This window comes from Diabrotica undecimpunctata, chromosome 3, assembly GCF_040954645.1.
Source record: "Diabrotica undecimpunctata isolate CICGRU chromosome 3, icDiaUnde3, whole genome shotgun sequence".
Classification (NCBI taxonomy): Eukaryota; Metazoa; Arthropoda; class Insecta; order Coleoptera; family Chrysomelidae; genus Diabrotica; species Diabrotica undecimpunctata.
The window spans coordinates 130,199,589-130,219,000 of record NC_092805.1 but is presented as its reverse complement, the minus strand read 5'-3'; the positions used below and the strand labels follow the sequence as shown (position 1 = coordinate 130,219,000).

At 32.8% G+C, this 19,412-nt stretch overlaps 1 non-coding gene across 1 annotated transcript; it reads right to left on the bottom strand.

The window, feature by feature from the left end:
- Window positions 1-137: 137 nt before the first annotated feature.
- Window positions 138-210, bottom strand: TRNAR-UCG (transfer RNA arginine (anticodon UCG)). Its single transcript has one exon. It is a non-coding gene; the product is annotated as a tRNA-Arg (tRNA).
- Between the last annotated feature and the right edge of the window lie 19,202 nt (window positions 211-19,412).

Genomic DNA, 19,412 nt, shown 5'->3' with positions numbered 1-19,412 from the left:
TTTAGATCTCTACTAAGAAATCGTAAAATCCAAGTAGAAATCGAAAAAATTTAGCGAAAATGCATAATAATAGAAATGTAATCAAATGTAAATAGAAATAAATCATTCAAAAATGTGAGAAATCAAAAAATTGAAATCGACCGTGACAGGACTCGAACCTGCAATCTTCGGATCCGAAGTCCGACGCCTTATCCATTAGGCCACACGGTCTGTGAATGTTTTGCCACAATGATGCTATAAATAACAGAGATGAAGAGTTATATAACAAAGTATTTCATTCATTTTTACAGGTTGTCTGCAACTCTGCAAAACAATTTTTCTTTTTCTCTTTATTGTTTTCATGCATGATAACCTTATTTTTCGTGTTCCACTAACTTTTCATATAGACGAAAGGCACCAAATTTGAGACATTTTTTTTTAAACCAAATATTCAAAAAAAGTTTTTAAAACGTTTATTTCCAAACCGTTTATTTAATGTTTGTAGAATAGAAAATTTATATTATTTTGCGAAATTTCATGTTAAATATTAAAGGTGGCCTAATTTGGGATAGCTATGTATCCAAATTTAAGACAGGTATCAGAATTTGAGAGACTATTGAAAAAAGCCCTTTCCTTCGCAGAAAAGGCAAATGAATGTGCTGGACTTTATTTCTCCTCAGTCTTCATGAGCCCAGCTGCCACTCTGGTAAGACTTTGCCCATTGTTCACCATATCTATCGTCGGAAAATTTGCTGGTGCAAAATAGACATTCCGCGTCGTTTTCTCCACTTTCGTCGGACGATGAATCAGCTAATGGAAGGTCTTCACTGCTGTCTGAGCTTGAACGTGAAGAAAATTTCCGTTCCCTTTTTGATGTTTTGCCTTTTAATGTAGAATGTCTTCATGTACTGGTATTTCTTCTTAGAGCGTTGATGTTTTTTTTATCTAACACTTTTTATTGAATTCTTTTTTCTGGAGCTAATACACTATCCAAATTTTTGTGGGGTACTAGATTTTTTGTTTTTTTGTTCTGCAAACTTTTCTCTACTGAAGCCTTTCTTCATCTGGCATGTGATTTTTTAGTGATATCTCCCTTCTATGTAGAGATTGGACAAACGTCTTTTGGAGAAACAAGTTGTTTATGAGGTATTAGTAGACTAGGAGTTCTATGTTATCGCATTGGATGATTTGTTTGTTCATGGTTTGGTTCTATTATTTGTTCGTCCATTTCATGTTGTGTTTCCAAGTGCTCTTGAATTCCAAATTCAAAGTCCCTACAAATACGGCGACAAATAGGGACCAGTTCAGTTTTTCGGAAACCATTGCAAGATATTTCCATCGACGCAGCTCTGTTATAGGCTTTACAAAACATACTGACAACGGCATAAGGCGACACAACACTCAACTGATTTTCTCTAAGCCAGTTTTCTATTTCTTGTGCGTAGTAAGTTTTCAGAGGTGCCATAAAAGCAACATCCAACGGTTGCATTTTATGTGTAGAATGTGATGGGAGGCAAATAATTGTCACATGATTCTGCTTGGCCAAATCTACTAGAGCAACATTTCTCGTATGGGAATAGTGGCCATCAAGGACGGGAAGAACAGGGTCTGCAGCTGAAGGTTTAGTAAATTTTATGAAGTTTTGAAGCCATCTAGTGAAAATATCGGCCTGTACCCAACTTGACAAGTGGAATTATGCCACTGCTGCAGTGGGAGCTCCTAGCATCAACTTTGTTTTCATATTTGTTCTAGGGAAGATTAATAATGGTGGTACGAAAACTCCTGCAGCAATCAAACACGTAATAACAGTAATCAGCTTGCCTCTTTCTGCTGAAGGAAGTGACGAAACCTGCTTCGTCCTTCTCATGGAAATTACTTTGCTATGTTTGTGCTGAATAATTGTAAGGCCTGTTGTATCCACATTCAATATACGTTGTGCAGGATTAGTCAGCTTAAGATATTCTGGTTCATACAGCTCAAAGAACTTAAAGAGATTTTCAGCAGTAAACGATTTTACTCCAGCAGATGACATTCCCTGAGGAGTACGCATTGAAAGCGTCGGACGCCTTTTCGGGAAGAGTCACATCCATTTCTTTCCGGCAAATTATTTGATTCCGTTAAATGGATGTGGTATTGAGTTTCGTATTGCAAGTTGAAAGGCCAGTCGTTTTATATCACGCGCTCTTAGCCCGAAATAACATTGTTCCATTGGCCAATTGATATCCCGACGAGTTCTTCTGGAGTCTTGTCTGATTTCACATATCGTTCTAAGGTACCTACCTTTTGGTACTCCAAAAGCTTTTGGGGCCTTCAAATAGCCCATCTCTTTATTTCTTACTGTATTTACAGCCTGTATCATACAATTTGCCTTCCATTTTTTATTTTTTGGCGGCATCTAAAAACAAAACAAAACATAAAAATAAAATTTTTTCACGGGGTCCTAATTTGAGAGCTAAATTTGAAAGCTACAGGTATCTCAAATTAGGATTTTTTCGTTAAAAATGAAACGCATTTTTGTTGATTATGTATGCTCTACAATTACTGTTTAATTAGCATAAAATGTATTAACTGATATTAAACTAACAAAAAAGAAATATTGGGAGTAAAATTAATCATCTTAGCTTGATGTGTTTTTATAAACACCGAAATATCTTTGTAAATACATAAATCAAATTACCGTCGACAAAACAACAACGGTCACTTCTAAGATTCATTAAAAAAAGCAGTTCTGCTGTTTGTTATAGTATAATGGATCTGCACTACCACCGCACTGATCAGTTTTCGGTTGAGTTTGCCGAAAGTACAAGCTGAATATAGCCGCAAATCTCAAAAATATTTCGGTTTGGCAGTGTTGGCATGTTTTTATAATGCATATGTCGTATGCTTCAAATATAAAGAGATAAAGGTTTTAAAAAGTACATTTTGATTATACTATTTTATGAATTCTGCAATTTTTAATTTATGTGAAGTAATAACGAGTAAATATTTGTCTCTTTCGAGATTAATTGCAAACATCTGTTGTAATCTGCACAAAATTTCTAATAATTAACTGCAATAAATAAATAAATATTTATTCATTGTTGTTTTATATAAATCAAAAATTGCAGAATTCATAACATAATATAAACAAAATGTACTTTTCGAAAGCTTTATCTTTTTATATTTGAAGCATACAGCATCTACATTATAAAAACATGCCAACACTGCTTTACCGAAATTTTTTGTTCCATGTTTGACATTTGCGGCTATAATCAGCTTATACTTTCGGTAAACTCAACCCAGTTTTCAATATTTTCACTAGATGTCACCCTATCGTACACAAATATATGACGGGGTCTCAAATTAGGCGCTTGTCTCGAATTCGGTGCTTTTTCTTCACCTACCTAATGTTCATTTAATCAAAAAACGATATTATTAGATTCCACAAGGAAAATGAAATTCCTGTAGTATGTATCATGGCTGTATACCATGAATTAGAGCTGATATTATTGGAGTAACAGCAACTATAAAAATTATAAAGTGCAATGCTTAATTTTTACAGTAAAAAATACTATTTTTTCATGTACACATCAGAAAAGTTTCACTAAATCTTTCCTCATTGTGATGATAAAATCCAAGTTATTTTGTAGTTTTTTTCATTTTCACTGATTTAGCTGGAGTTTCTCGGTAAATCGACCAACAAAAATCGGCAAGCATTGACCATTTGCCATTGTAGTTTCTTTCAATGTGCAATATATGCTGGTCAAACCATTCTCATCTGACACGGCACCAAGATTTTGAGGAAAAAAATCTATAAGTAATATTATTAACAGCCATTAAAGATAAATCATTAGTACCTATTTTTCTTCAATTTACTATAGAGCCTCCACATAGACACGTTTATTGGCTATTTGATGGTTCCTCTATGAAATTCAAATAATACACTCTTTATCATATTGGGAGTAATTCCCTAACATGATTCAGATTTAGAAATTATCCTCTACAAATGATCAATAGCTTCAAGAGGACCTCACTGGTAAACTCTTTGATTTAGGTAGCCTCATAAGAAGTAATCCAGAGGGTTTAAATGAGGAATCTTGCCGGCCAAAAATATCGAAAAATCTACGTACCTATTAATTTGTCTTTATAAATAGTTCCTAGGTATTCCCTAACAGCTACACTGTAGAATGACATGAAGCTCCGTCTTGTCGAAACCATATCAGCAACTAGAAGTTAGTGAAAAATCAACAGTTGGGACCGTATTTTCGAATTTAATCGAATTGTTTCGTATACCAGTTAACTCAAATGAAAAATTTCGTATAAGAATCTGAATATGCATTTTTGAACGTCCTTTGAGCTGAAAATAGTAAAAAAGGCATGAAATACGGTGGTTCAGTGTCGGCCGAACAAAAAAAAGAGCCATTCAATCCTATCAACTCCATTGTAAGGGGTTTTGTTAATGTGTACAATTTTTTAAATTGTACATCTGAATAGTCCTCTAGAGGGTTAAGAAAGGGATGGAAGAATCTGCCTCTCCGTTTCGCCAATATTTCCACCTCTACAAGGACATTAAATATACCTATTTCTTTCTATTAAAAAATTATTTAAAACAGCTGTTGAAAATAATGTTCAATATAAAGATATTGCATACCACAACGATTGAAAAATATCAGCCAAAATCTTATCTGAGGTACACCGGCACAGTGACAACTTAAATGACAACAATTACTTTGATAGTACACTAGTATCGAAATAAGAATGGTTCAGACCCATTTGAGTCGCCTTATACGAAAAAATTCGTACAAGAATATTCAAAAATACAAAAAACTGGATTTGGAGCGAATTTCTGAAAATTTCGTATTCGAAATATGCTCAAATGAATTCGAAAATACGCCTCCTGTAATGTTACAGACAGTAATGGAAAATATTCTTGCAGGTATACCAAACACCAAATGTTATATCGATGACATTCTAATTTATGGTACATTTTTATACATTTATTCTAAACCACAAACCCAAAGATTAACCAATTTATATTACAAAAACTAAAAACTATATCTACAAACACATAATTATGATTTAAAAATACACTTTTATAACTAAAAATGATTATTTTTCGGCTAGATTATCTTACTTTAAACTTTGAAAAACTACTCACAAAATTCGTACTTTATAAAATATACTTTAAAAAATCGTCTTCACTTATTTTTCCCGAGGTTCACATTAGATCTATGCTAGGGAGTTTAATTACGACATCTGCTACAGTTTTAAAATATCAGTTTGTGATACCTATCGGAAACTCGAATTTAGTATGAGTATAATGTGCTGCCTCTTTTAGAAAGTGTAATTTTTGATTCATAGGTAGCGCCAGCTGTTCCATAATCATTTCCTTGTTTAAATTTAAAATAAGTCATAGTTACTAAAGAATATTAAAATAAGTTAAGAAAATAAATAAAGACTTATAATTAAAGCTATTTTTACACTAAAATTTTTAATCTAGATCATCATTTAATATTTATTCAATAACGTTTAGAAACAAAGTTTTTAAATTTCCTGAGAGATGGCGCTACAGTTAGGTTAGGTATATAATATCTTTTTCTTGAAACATTGCAGCTAGTTTCTAAAGATAAAATAAATGTGTAACTTCTATTTAAGAACAAAATCTAATGCTTTATAAATATACATGTTCGAAACCTTATAATTAGCTTTCAAGGAAAGAGAATTAACCTAATCAAATCTAATAGTAGCGCATTCTCTTGGAAAATTATTGAACTCATTTGCTCAGTAATATATATTCTTTATCTATGCTCATTTGTCCGAGCCCTGCTATGCTGTATGCAGTATCCTGTGTCTTTAATAAAGATTATTATTAATTTGTTTGGTATGAATAACATTATAATATATCTATGGAGGGCTGATATATCCTGTCTATCTACATCCTATCGAGAATTCGGATTTTCAGTCTTTTTTTTTCTCCATTATACAGTGTCACAAATTTTCTGATAGCAGTGTCTTTTTTAGTTGATAGATGGCGCTAGCGAGTTTATAAAAATTTATTAGTTAACTAAGAAATTTGAGTTATTGGGGAATATTAAAATTAATAAAATGTAATAAAGAAATCCTATGATATACAAGTTTGTTTACTCTGCTTAGTTTAAACACATTATGTGTTTCAGTTTTGGCAAAATAATACAAGGTACTTCAGTTTTTTATTGCTGCACCTATAATCTTCTTTCTCCATGTCCATTAGGTATTAAAAGTTTTCCATAAAAGGTTATGAAGTGATTCGTTTCTTTATTTCCAATATTTCTGTTGGTATTTCATCTTGTTCTGTAGATCTTCTGTTTTTGGATATTTTTATTCCATTTTCAAATTCTTATAGGTATTGTGGGTCCTGCAATACAATTTTGTACATATTTCTTTTAATTGTTGATCATAACCAAATAGTTCTTTAATGTACTTTTCCCATCTTTTTAATTTATCTATATTGTTTATCCTAAGGTTACGTTCGTTATCTACAAGGTTGTATGACTTTTTATTTGGTATGTCAGTAGCTTCTTTTATCTTTTTGTGTAAATTGAATACAACGAGCTTCTTTTGTAGATCTTCAATTTCAAGACATTTCTCTTCAAGATTCGGTTCTCTTGTTGTTCGTGTTTTTCTCTTATTTCTTTCTGTATGTTACCGTATTTCTTAGGATCTCGGTTATTAAATCTTCTTCTCTCTCCCATCTCCCATAAAGTTTAATATATCATCATTCATCTACTATTGTTTTTTTTTATATTTAATTTTAAGTCATTTTTATATTTTGCTGTTCTATGTTCCAGTATATATTTTATAATAATAACGGATTTATTACGGCTGTCGCCGCTTCTCCGCCCCCAATTTCCATCTTTTTCTGTCATATGCAGTTGCGTCTTCTAAGTCTCTTGCCGCCATTGCTTCACCAATATCGTTGCGCCAACTTCTCCGTGGTCGTCCTCTCTTTCTTCTTTCAGGAGGGATCCATTCCAGTACTCTTCTAGGCCATCTGTACTCTGGCATTATTTTAACATGTCCGAACCAGATTAATTGTTTTCTTTCTTCGTCTCAGATAATCCATTTATGTCGTCATAAGTTTGTTTCTATTAGCTTTGGTGACGTCCCATACTTCCGAACCGTAAAGTGTAATACTTTGGACTATACTACCGTAAACGTGTTTTTTGGTTTCTCGTCGAATTGTTTTTTGCCAGAGAAGAGAGTTTAAGGCACGGGTCGCTGCTCTGCCCTTGTTTATTCTTTCCCTGATTTCATCTGCGCTATTTCCCTTTTGTTAAAAATAACCCCCAAATATTTGCAGGATTGCACGCCTTTGATTTTGTCGTCTTCCAAGACTAGGTCACATATTTCATCTGTTTCCACTGAGAGATATTTACATTTTGTCATATTCATGTTTAGACCTGCTACCTTATATTCTTCTTGCAGTTTTCTTACCATATAGCTAAGATCGTAGCTGTCTGCGCCAATTACTACCTGGTCATCCGCAAAAAAAAGTGTATATAGCTTGTTTTCTTCCACCGTTATTCCCATGTTTCTACATTTTTTACCCATTTCACTAAGGATCTGTCCAAATAGATTTTAAATAAGGTGGGTGACAGATAGCAGCCTTGTCTTAGTCCCTTTGTTGTTTGAAAAGTAGAGGTGATTTCTTGTCCCATTTTAATTCTTGCAAAGTTTTGTTCGTAATATTTTTGAGTGGCGTTAATAAGAATTGGGTTTATTTTCAAGTTACCCATTTCTATCACCCATAGTTGGGAGATCGGTACACTGTCATATGCTTTTTCCAAATCTATTAAAGCTATATGAGTTTCTCTTTTTCTCTGTACTCGTTTTTCCATTGCAATTTTTAATGTGAAAATATTATCCATAGTGGAGCGTCCGGCCCTCCGTTCCAGTAAAATATATTTTTTTAATTTGCGGCTTATTAAAACCCTACTTTAATATGGCTTCAGAAATTCGAAATAAAATATCTGGATGCTATTTATTTAATGTTATAACCTAGTTACGCTCAATTGATTCCACCAAAGCTTTCAAGTGAAGAAGGCTACAGTTGGAATTGGAAAATATGGAATTTCGAAACATTTAACTCTTCTACTTAAAAATCTATACGAAAAGTAAACTTTAGAAAAAATATAGGCCAACAATGTTATTTCCAAATTATTTAGACCAAAATCTGGTGTAAGAAAAAGCTGTATTTTATTATTCATATATATTTGGATTAGTTTTAATAGTTGTTTGGTCAGATCTGGTCCTCTATACTTTAGCAGTTCGTTCGGTATTCTGTCCTCTTCTGCCGATTTTCTATTCTCTAATTTCCTTAATGCTTTCTTTACCTCTTTCTCCTCAATATTTATTTCTTCGTTTGTCGTCACCTCTGGTGTTGGTGGTTCATTATCGCCACCTTTAACAAATATGGATCGAAAGTAGTCTACCCATGTTTCCTTCCGAATGTGTTTAATTTTTATTAGTTCGTTTATCCCTTTTCTTTGTCCTTTGATCATTCTCCACATTTCTTTTTGTGTTCCGTAGAAGTCGTGTTCCATCTGTTTTGAGAAGCTCTGCCAGTGTTCCCTTTTTATTTGTCTAACTAAAGTATTCGTTTCATTTCTGATTTGCTTAATTATAGTGGTTATATGCCAGTTGTGTTTCTTGTGTTTTGTATTGTAAAGAGGCTTTCTTATTTTTTTCACATTTTGTCTTCACTTCCTTTCTAAACCATGGCGTTTTCTTTTTTGATATGTTAGTGTTTGTTACTTTCCTCTCTCCAAGTAATTCTGTTACTGCGTTAATTATGTTATTTTTGAGTTTTCCCAGCTTTCCTCGATGTTATAGTGATCTAATATTTTATTCCCAGCGATCTTTTCGGATATTATTTTTCTGTATAAGTATTCCGTGGATTCCGTATTTAGTCCTTCGACTTTGATTTTTGTTTGTGTTGGCGCCGCTCTCTGGGGTGTAAAGTATTTCAGGATGATTCTTATTTTACATAATACTAGGCTATGGTCGCTACCTACATCTGCTGAGTTTATTTTCGATATACGGATATACTGATGATACCCTAATTTTATCCTGCCTAGAGGAGAAACTGATCCAAATAATAAACAATTAGGACATAATAAGCCGTAAAAATATCGTCTAATACTGAACAAAAAAAACCTAAATCAAGATCTGCCGCAATCCATCTAACATCAGATCTATGGCAAAACTCCCTTCGATCATCCTTTCAAACAAAGGGGCTATGGCGGCTGGTGATAATTTTGTTTAGGTGGCACAATTCAAGAATACGAAAAAATAAATATGCACTTACCAAAAGACTTCTTCTTAAAATGAAAGTCAATCCTTCTGCTTTATCTAAGATAAACTTTTCCATCACCTTTTGGCATTCTTTTGCAAAAGAAATCGAACCAGTACTGGAATGTAGGATTATTAGAAAATTTGATCAAACCGACTTGTTATATGTTTTAGACTTTCCGGATTATTTTCAAAATATTAAAAGAATGCTCTCTCGATTTTCAAATACAGTTTATAAGTTTGTATCGAAGAAATAAATATTGAGGAGAAAGAGGTAAAGGAAACATTAAGGAAATTAAAAAATAGAAAATCATCAGGAGAGGACAGAATACCGAACGAACTCCTAATAATAGAACAAAACAGAATTCATCAAGAATGGAGATCAAGCATCCTAATACCTCTCCTCAAAAAGGGAGACAAATCGGCCCCGGAAAATTACAGAGGCATTAGTTTATTAAACAGAACACTATCATTAATAACCAAAGTGATAAAAAATAAACTAAATGAAATTATAACACTAGCAGAAGAAAGGTTTTAGGTCGGGAAGATCATGCACCGACGCTATATTTATAATGAGGCAAGTTCACGAGAAATCATTAGAATACAACAAACTGGCACATCTATGTCTCGTGGATATTAAGAAGGCATTTGACAGGGTAAAATTAAAGGACTTTATCCACTTATTGTACGCAAGAGAGATACCTCTCGATCAAAAACGATCAAAAATATCTACCAAAACAACACAATAAAAGTAAAAGTAGAAACCGATCCTATTGAAGCTGGCTATGACTATGGGCTAAGACAGGGATATTCACTGAGTCCTCTATAGTTCAATCTGATTATGGATGAAATAATAAAAAAAGTAAGAAGTAAAAAAGGATACCAAATGGGAGAAAAACAACTTAAAATAATCTGCTATGCAGACGACGAAATACTATTCTCTTAAAGTGAAGACGAATTACAACGTGTGCTACACCGCCAATTTAATATAACCGCCAAAAAATTTAACATGCTAATTTCCACAAAAAAAGACAAAATGCGTGGTTACAACAGCAAATTTAAAGATGTGAATTGAAACTAGAAGGTCAGATAATAGAACAAGTGATGGAGTTTAAATATCTAGGCATCACATTATCTAGCTACGGAAAGCTCGAAACTAAAGTGGAAGATCAAGTGAATAGAGCAAACAGAGCCGCAGGCTACTATGAAACAATATGGAGAAATAAAAATATCGGGAAAGAAATGAAAGCCTAAATTTACAAAACAGTCATCAGACCAATAATTGCATTCGCGGCAGAAACACGATCTGACACTGAGAGGACAGAAAGGTTGTTAGAAACAGCAGAAATAAAAAATCTGAAAAATTGATGGTAAGACACTATGGCGCAGAGCTACAAGTATAGATAGATGATAGAAGCAAGGTGGAGAACATCAAGAACTGGGTAAGACATAGAAGAGTAGAATGGAACGATCATATAAGCCGAATGACAACAAATACAGTAGTAAAGACGACAAGAGACGGTTTCCCAATAGGAAGACGATCAGTAGAAAGACCACGAAAACGATGGAACGACAACTTACTTGAGGCACATTGAAAAACAGACAGTCATGTCTTCATAAAAAGAAGAAGAAGAAGTTTGTATCGCTTTAAACTGAAAATTTCGTTGTACTTGTTATGGTTTTTTAATTAATTTATTTGAAGTATTTACTTTAACGATATTGTTATATTCTGAGAATTAGAGAATTACAGACAGTATATATATATATATATATATATATATATATATATATATATATATATATATATATATATATATATATATATATCGAAAGAAGGAGTACGACCTTTAATCCAATATAAATAACGATCACTCGAAGAGTGGTGGATTTTTCGGTCAAAAGTTGGAGAAAAAAGACAAAGAAGTTTGCTACTTCATCTATTTATTGAAGCCGTTTCGCTCTCTAATCAGAAAGCATCATCAGTTCATCTAAAAAGCACAATATCAAAAACATCCATAGACAAGTCAATATAAATGTGTTATCTCAAAAAGACATGTAGCAGTCAATGGTGTAAAATGTAAAGAAGCTATAAAAATGTGAATATAAATAACTACTGAATATACGCTGGATAGAGTCTGAACTATCTACCGAACGGCCTACTGAACGTACAATTCGCTTTACGATTAGTAGGTTTGAAACCCAGTTTTCATTATTTGATAGCATGCGACCAAATAGACCACATTCAGCACGTACTGAAGAAAATATAGCGGCGGTAACGGATAGTGTACCTACTTGAAAATAATGAAGAATCGATTCGTCGCCGTTCTCAACAGCTTGGCTTGCCTAGATTTAAAAGCATACAAAATTCAAATTCAATTAGTGCAAAAGCTGAAGCCTACCGACCTTCCGAGTCGTCACCGTTTCAGTCGATGGGCTCTTGATAAGCTTTCAGAAGATCCACTGTTTTCGAGAAAAATTTTGTTTTCAGATGAGGCCTATTTTTGGCTTAATGGGTACCAAAGAGGTTCAAGAGTTACCATTACACCCTGAAAAAACAACTGTTTGGTGTGGTTTATGGGCTGGTGGAATCGTTGGTCCATATTTCTCTAAAACAGAGGCCGGCCAGAATGTTACTGTGAATGGAGATCGTTATCTTGACATGACAACGGACTATTTAGTAATTTAGTAATATAGTGAAATTGAAGCTCGTGCTCTCTGCGATATTTGGTTTCAAAAAGATGGCGCCACTTGCCATACAGCCCGTGAAAGTATGGCTTTACTGCGAGAACGATTCGGTGAACAAATTATTTTACGCTTTGATCCAGTGAATTGGCCGCCTAGATTGTGTAACATCTCACGTCTAGACTCTTTCTTTTGAGACTACCTAAAGTCCAAAGTCTATATGAATAAACCAGATATGATTGAGGCATTGGAGGCCAATATTACTCGAATCATTGGTAAGATACCAATCGAAATGCTGGAACGAGTTATCGAGAATTGGAACTTCAGAATGAACCAACTTAATCGTAGTCATGGCCAACATTTAAAAGAAATTATCTCTAAGAAGTAATTGTAAAAAATGGCTCTTTTATATGATAATAAATATTTTCAAATAAAATTTATTTTTTTCATTGTTTTTTCTTGTTGAAAAAAGTACCTCTAAATGAATTACCCTTTATTTAAAAAAAATTGATTTTGAGCGCGTAACTGACATTCAAAATCACCGGTAGCTTCAAGCGTTGTTTCTGAGAGAACGGTTCATTGTACATAAGTGTAAATAAACATATTTGTTTAAAATTATTATAGGAGTGATAAATTTTTTAAAGCATTTATAGCTTCTATACTGGCGTTTAATTACTTTTTTTCCCTACAGTAAAATGCAGAGGCAAGCGCCACGCAACTAGCGCCACAAGATGGCGTCGTCGCGGGTACCGTCATAGAATAGTTGTTCTTGACATCGATTCACTACTCTCGATCAATTCGTTTCTCGTTATCATATAGTTACTCTAAGCTTGTTTAAATTAAAAACTGCGTGCAAAATAACTAACAAAATATCATTAAATTAGACGTAAAAAATTCAAAGAATATCTGTTACTAAAAGATTCAATCGTAACGATTGTTAAAATTAAATAAAAGTCACAAATGTCATTTGATTAAATAAGAACATTGAATCATCTGTTCAAATATTATATAATATCAAATACAATTATTATTTTTAAACATATTATGAAGTTTATATATTAATTAAATTTGCTATTAAATGATATTTAGTTATATTTTATTATTAATATTTGGTCTGAATTTGACAGATTTGTCATCAGTAAACAACGTATGCTTTATTAATACGTTAACAGGTGGCGTTAGGATCAAACACGTTAATTGAATTTGTTTAAAATATAAAAAATAAATAAATAATAAAATTACTTTATTTAATGTTAAATACGTTATTTAAATTTGAAAAATACAGAAAACATAGTATGAAGCTCCACGATAGTCTACAGTACCGCCTACTGTTCCACTTTTTTTTTTATCTTTTTTGGGATCCCAAATTGACATTCTCAGCAAAATTCAGTTTGTTCGTATAATTTTTAGAGGTTCACTGACATTTTGGTCTCTGGCAACTGGACTAGATCTAAAACAAATTAACTAAAAGTTTTTTTTTAATTTTTTTTTTAATAAATTCAAAAGGGGGCTATTGTTCCACCAATTACGTCATTTAGTTAGGAACGTGCACATCTTATATAAAATCTAGTTTATTTTGAAAATATGATTTGTTTGTTAGACATTTATCATTAGCATTCCTATTTAGTTAAATATATTATCTTTCTTTGGCTATCTATAAAAACATATTTTTTTGTCTTATTCAATTTAAGTAATAAGCAATTTGTCTTCTTTGTAACGTTAATTACTTTGTGCGGTTGGCTTAATAATGAATATAATTACTCAAAAATGAAAGTTCGTTTACAAAAAATTAATTCATTTTAGCCGAAGGCAACATGACATGTTCACATGTCATGCAATTACGTCTTCATGCAGTTGCATACGAGTATAGGTACCAGCGAGCAGAGCAATGAGGCTCATATTTTAATTTGTTGCTCTTTGCGATACGTAAATGTTTGCCCGCGGGGGTGTCCGACCGATCATCTGCTCACAAACGTGCGAGCACTTCGTCTTTAACCATATCCGGCACGTACTTAGTTTAACCCATTCGCTTCCAAACTTCATTTTTTAAATTTTATAACGCATACAGGTCTATTTTACAGTGAACAGCTAAATTATGGAATATTATCATTATTTCGAGAACCATCGAGTTTTGAGGGAAATCCCGAAACATCTTACGAGTATAACGTACATGGAGTAAGGATGACGTCACCGGTCTGGGTGTAGTGACATAACCGTTAATCTTTTTAAAGAGAAATTGGTACAATGCGACACCTCATTTGAAGGAGAATTTAATTCTCTATTTAACGACATTACATTTTTAAATAAAATATTTTTTTTAGGGGACAAAAACCATTTTTTTAATTTAAATTCAACTAAATTACAACAAATGATTTAATTCATAATGTACTTTAAAGTAACCAAATTATGCATAACAATTATTTTAAATTAAATGTTCAAAATGCCATCTATCGGTTCCGGCTATGAATTTCTGAAGTAAATACCTACTTAAAAAAGCAAAAATAAGTAAAAATAATAATGGACACAAAAAGTTATCTCATAAACACTGAAACTTTTTGTCAAATGTTAATTCAAGCATGTGATAGTGGCATAGTTACTGTAATATTTATTGACATAAATGTTTTGATTTTGTGAATTGTCATCAGTTGTCAATTGTAATTTTTACTTTTGAATACTAAATTATGGCTCACCTAAATGAAACACAACGCATAGAAATATTAATTCTTAGCGAAAATATCCAGACAGACCCATCAGACAATCAACAGTAAGTAAAATAGTCCGAAAATTTGAAGAAACTGGGCACGTTAAACATATTCCAAACGCTGGGCGTCCTAAAATTGAAGACAATGTGAAACTTGATACTTTATTAAATGTACATGACAATCCTCATAGTAGTTCAACACAAATTCGTGAATATGCTGGAGTTTCCCAACGATCTGTATTACGTATTTAAAAAAAAGAAAAATCTTCTTCTTCTTAAAGTGCTCTCTCCTCAATGGAGGTTGGCTACTACAATTTTAAACTCTTCTCTATCTTCAGCTGTTCTTATTAGCTGTTCAAAATTTAGCCCTGTCCATTGTCGGATGTTTCTGAGCCTCGATAGTCTTTTCCTTCATAGGCCTCTCTTTCCCTCGGTTTTTCCTTTCACTATAAGTTGAGCAGCAACGAATTGTTTCGGTCAGCAGTTTCGAAAATACGTATAGCCCTGATGATCGCCAACCTTCGGAACGAAGATGGCACTTGAAGAAGAAGATAAGTTGGGCAAATTGGTAATTATTATTTCTCAGTATGTGGCCTAGGTATGATGTTTTTCTAACTTTTACTGTGTTAAAAAGTTCTCTTTCCTTGCCTATTCTATGCAGCACTTCTTCGTTTGAGGTATGCGATGTCCATGAAATTTTGAGTATTCTCCGGTAGATCCACATTTCAAAGGCCTCCAATTTATTTACGGTTGATGTTTTAAGGGTCCACGTTTCAACTGCATATAGAAGAGTCGAGCAAACGTAGCATTTTGATAAACGTAGTCGAATTTCGAGTTTTATTCGAGAATCACAAAGCAGTTTTTTTTATTTTTTTGAAAGATTTTCTGGCCTGTTCTATTCTCGATCTTTATGTCTCGATTTATTGTGCAAGGTTGAGGTCACTTTGGTTTTTTTAATGTTTATTTTCATACCAAATTGCTCACAGGTCGAGTTGGTCTTGTCGATGAGTCGTTGTAGACCTAAGTCGGAATCCGCAATAAACACTGTATCATCGGCGTATCTGATACTGTTGATATTTACGCCATTCACATTGACTCCATCCTTGGAATCCTCCAATGCTTCTTTAAATAAAAACTCGGAGTAAAGATTAAACAGCAGAGGCGACAGAACACATCCTTGTCTAACTCCCCTCCTAATTTCTACTTCTGCAGATGTGGAACCTTCGATCCTAACTCTGGCGTTTTGGTTCCAGTACAAGTTTTTTAAGAATTTGATGTCTTTTCCATCTAAACCGACTTTTGCAAACGTTCTAATAGTGGGTCGTGTCTACTCTATCAAATGCTTTTTCGAAGTCTATAAAGCATATAAATATATCTTTCTGTTGGTCGTAGCATTTTTAGGCGAGAACTAGTAAGCTGAACAGGGCTTCTCTCGTTCCCATGCCGGCTCTGAATCCAAACTGATCGTCTCCGATGATTGTTTCGCACTTTCTATAGATACGATTATGTACGATTTTTAGTAGGACTTTTACTGCATGACTCATAAGACTTATCAGACGGAACTCATTGCAGTGTTGTGGGTTTGGCTTTTTTGGTAGTGGGATGAATATTGACTCCAGCCAATCTTGGGGTATTTTACCTGTATCATAAATGCGATTGAATAAAAGGACAAATACAAAAAGAAAAATACCATCCCTAATTTACTGAAATTATGCAGGATTTATGTATCCGCAATCCACATTTCATCAATCAAATCCTTTTTTCCGATGAAGCCACATTTTTTATACATGGTACCGTGAATCGTCAAAATTGCAGATATTGGAGTCAAGAAAACCCACATTGGATGACTGAGTCACACACGCAATATCCGCAAAAAGTAATTGTATGGACAGGGATCATTAATGACAGAATCATTGGCTCTTTTTTCTTTAAATAAAATCTAACAGGAGAACGTTATTTAACATTTTTGAGAAATCAACTTATACCTGTCCTTGTTAAGATGTATCCAAATGCCAATAATCCAAATTTACCTAGTGAGAATATCTGGTTTCAACAAGATAGAGCCCCTTCTCATTACGCACGTGAAGTACGTCAATTTTTAAATCATTGCTTTCCCAGGAAGTGAACCGGAAGACGAGGTTTTATAGAGTGACTAGCAAGGTCGCCAGATCCAACACCTCTGGACTTTTTCCTGTGGGGTTACATATAATCAAAAGTTTATGTCAATAGACCCCAAAACTTACAGGACTTGAAAGATAGAATTACGCATGAAATGAGTCTAATTACTCCAGAAGTCAGTCGCAATGTACTTGATGAATGTGTCCGTAGATTCGCACATTGTCAATAAACCGATTTATGGCATTTCGAACATTTAATTTAAAATAATTAATATGCATAATTTGGTTACTTTAAAGTGCATTATTAATTAAATCATAAGTTGTAATTTAGTTGAATTTAAATTAAAAAAAAATTTTTTTGTACCCTTAAAAAATATTTTAGTTAAAAATGTAGTGTCGTTAAATAGAGAATTAAATTCTCGTTTAAATGGGGTGTCGCATTATACCGATTTCTATTTAAAAAAAATTAACGATTACGTCACTACACCTACACCGGTGACATCATCCCTACTCCATGTAGGTTATAACATGGGTATTTTATAACAAAAATCGATCTGTTTCGGGATTTCACTCAAAACTCAACGGTTCTCGAAATAATGTCAATATTCCATAATTTAGCCGTTCACTGTATGTTCTGAACTTACAGAAAATATTTAAAAAATTCTAAAACTTTTCAGAAAAGCTCTGTGTCTAAAAATTATTTTGTTCCAATTTTGGAACATGGCCATAAGTATGTAATAAAAAAATGAACGTCAATTTAAACTTAAACATTTATTGATAAAAAAAATGTTAACATTTTGAGAGGATTTATATATTTTCTTCATTAAAATATTAACAATTAGGAGGATGTACTAATTTTACAAATACCGCATCAAAAAGTTGTGTTTATTTTACAAATTTAGTGTCTGTTTTGTTTTAAGGAAATTGGGTGATTCAGAAGCGACATATTTCGTGAAACAGATCCTGAAATTTTTCTTCCAAAAAATTTATCAGCGTTTGATTGTATTTTATTGTGGTTTTGAATTCCACGAAAAATCCATGCATTATAGATGGAAGCAGACAAATTTTGTTTTTGTACAAAAATTTGCTATCACCATTTATTATTGGTACGCAGTTTTGGTCTATAGTTAGCGATATTTCTATCCATTAAATCAGTACCTCCTATACGAGTATTATACTGCTAAATTGTCAGTATTAGCAAACTTAATAATGCAGATTTAACAAATAAATATTGGATCCACAAAAACTCTCCTTCACTTTGTGACCCTTTTAGAAATCTTTCAAATTGCGATTTCACCAACTCATACGCATATGATAATTCAAGCTTTGAAGAATTTTTTGTTTTTTTTTGCAAACTATTACGGCAATTAGACCAAGGTACCATGTAAATACTGCAATCAGCTGCAATATTTTAAGGAATTTATTAGAAAACTGGCCAGCATTAACAGTTATTTATACAGACGCATCAAAGTCTTCTCTTGGCACTGGATGCGCTTTTTATATTCCTTCAAAAAGTATAGAATACTGTAGATCATAATATTTCAATTTTTACTGCTGAAGCCATAGCAATTTATGAAGCATTCAAGTATTTTAAGAATTCCAATGACAACTCCATAATAATTGCATCTGATTCTTTGTCATTTCTTATAGCCATTGAGACTATATCTTTTCCTAGCAAAAGCACAAATATTTACATCCTTCTAATCAAAAAAATTATTTTTGAATCACATCAGGAACAAAGAATAGTTAGATTTTTGTGGATTAAATCTCACATATGGCTTGAGTATAATGAGTATGTAAAATAGATATATTAGCTAAGAAAGCCATTGATTCTGGTGCGAAAACAGATTATAAGCTCTGCATACCAGATGTGTTTTTAACAATCAAGAATATTGTAAACAATCAGTGGAAACAAGAATATTATGAATATAGTCAACACTCTAACTCACAATATGTACTTATACAACGCACAATCCCAAGTGAATTATGGTTTAAAAATTACTCTCTTCCACGTAGATACATTACATCTATTATCAGAATGAAATCAGGACACGCATGTTATCCGGCACATCTAGCAAAACTTAAAATTGTAAATTCCAATTTATGTGAAGTTTATCAAAAAGAAGCAGATTTAAACCACATTTTCTTTAATTAGTACTTAAATGGGAATAAGCCACAATTAAAGGTTAAAATACGTTTATTGACGTTTCAATTTCCACTTCGGAAATCGTTCTCAAAATACAAACATTAGTAAATTAAACAAATTTTGTTTTTTGTTACTTAGTGAAAAATTCTTCTAATATTTTAATTTTATCTGACTCATCTATATTGACAATTCAGACATACCTTATACATTTTAAAGTAGACGACTTTAAAATGATATTGCCAATATTGTTGAGTTGCGTTCCTGGGACGACTTTACTTATAAGATAGTTCATTCGATTATACGAAATCAACTTTAACTTGAGAATATCTGTCAGAAAAGATCATAACATGTAATTCGTCTTTAAAAAGACAAATACATACCATGATGACAGTAAAATTCTCCTGTTAGTGATTCCATAGTAAATTATGAGGGAAAAACCAGGAAAAAAAACCTCATAATACTATCCCGACATGGTAAG